The following is a 2,023-nucleotide window of genomic DNA, read 5'->3' as shown; positions in this document are numbered from 1 at the left end:
CAATTGGCAATTAATTAATTCATTAAAATACCTGGAGAGATTTAAAATGGGCACATGGTGAGAACATGCGTGCAAGAGGAGGATCTTGAAACCACTTAAGCTCTAGGGCAAACAAAAAACAGATGGGAGATGGGCGTGGTGATGAAAAGGTGTAGGCAAGGGGCCCATATCTGTCATTATTCCTGCAGCTACAATTTAATTACCATTCCTAGGCTTTGGGGAACAGAATTTTTATTTTTTTTTTTTAAAAAAAAGGTATGCAAAGGAACACAAGTTCTGCAGTTGGAAGATGCCCCTTAGCATGGTCCCAAGTGTCTGCTAAGACTCTTAATATGCTTTACTCATCACCCAGAACAGAAATGTTTTCCCTAATCTTTGATGTTAAGGAATTGCTTTCAAAAGCGGGGGGGGGGGAATAAATTGAGAAGGAAAGCCCCACACTTCCTTTCCTCTCTGAATTCTTCCTCCTTGTTTCAGCAGCACCAGAGTAGAACTGGGCAGAAGGAAGGCAAGAAGCCCTTCTCCAGCTGTCTGGGTGATAAGCAGATGTGCGCTGCAGTTGTGATTTATGCAGTTGTTAGCTGTGACAACAGGCCACGCCAACAGGTTACAGAAAGGTAAGCTGTTTACCTGGAGGACGTTACTCAAAGCTGATCTTAACGTTGTAATGCAGTGAAGGTCAAGAGGCAAAATTAGCAGCCTGCTCTGAATGGAAGATTATTTTTTTTCTTGAGGCCCGTAATGGCAAATTAACAGTGACTTATACCACCAGGACAACAAACCAGCCCATGAGAAAGGAACAAGTACTACATGGAAGAACCTGAATAAAGCACAAATCTTTAGTTTAGATTTTAATACTTGATTAAAAGGTCCAAAACATTTTTTTCTAACACCGTTCTCCTGGTTGCTAGAACACAGGAAGAGATATATTTGGATAAAAAAAAAATCAGACCAAAACCAACCACCAACAACAAGAAATCCCAAGCCTTGGTTTTTCACAGTATTGAAAGAGCTAATGAAGCTTGTTTGTGGAAAATAGATGAAGTGCCAGCAGGGAGGAATTCACTATTGAAAAAGTTGACTAGCAATTGTCGACTGAGCTGTATTTAGTCCTTTCCACCCAAAAGCCATGTCAGGCAAGCCAAGCCAACGGGGAGGAGCAGGGAACATGAATTATTACTGAGCAGAGGTAGAGTCTGATTTTATTTTTTTTTTTTTCAAGAATGCACAGTAATAGAATAAAGATTTGGGATGTGGGGGCTTTTTTTTTTTGATATTAAAATCCTGTCTACCTGTATCTAAGATGGCATGTGCCTGACCTAGCCACTGAGACAGATGCACCCAGAGCCAAACCGGTTCACTCTAAGAAAACCAAAGCCATGCTCCTACTGGGGAACATACATACACAACAGCATCTACAATGCGCTGGGGTGAAGACGCTGGTTGAGCTCGTTTCAAAAGCCAGATAAAAGCACCGTGATTAGTGGGTCAGCCACTAATCCACACAGCAAGGTGAGAATTACAAAATTTCAGGTGCAAGAGCTGCTTCAAGCCAGTGCATCTTTCTAAATGCTACACGTTAACCACTCATGCAGTTCTTCTAGGGGTTGAAATGCAGGTGATGTAGCATATGAGGTCATAATGCCAAGGAGATTCTTCCTAAACAGAGCATTATTATGTGGCTTCTGAGCTTAGCCAGGGATGCTGTAGTCAATAGAAGTTGAGGGGGTCTTCCCATTTCACAGTACTGAGGATAGAGCTCGAACTAGAAAAGATTTATGTCCAAGCGTAAGGATTTTATTTTATTTTTAAAGAAACTAAGATGGAGGGAGGGGAGTCTTGTCTAGAGAATGCAGTAGGGGTGCTTTTCTCACTCTGTGACAGCAAGCAGTAGGGAATGTGTTATTTTGTCATGTCAGATTTCCTCAGCATAAGCAGCTCATGATAGTTTAGTGATGGAAGTTAAGTTAGAGAAAAACTGACAGAACTGTGATTTCCCAAAGGAAACAAAGCAAACATAATC

This window comes from Chroicocephalus ridibundus, chromosome 3 (genome assembly GCF_963924245.1).
Source record: "Chroicocephalus ridibundus chromosome 3, bChrRid1.1, whole genome shotgun sequence".
Taxonomy (NCBI): Eukaryota; Metazoa; Chordata; class Aves; order Charadriiformes; family Laridae; genus Chroicocephalus; species Chroicocephalus ridibundus.
The sequence above is the reverse complement of the archived record's forward strand: the minus strand, read 5'-3'. Positions refer to the sequence as shown.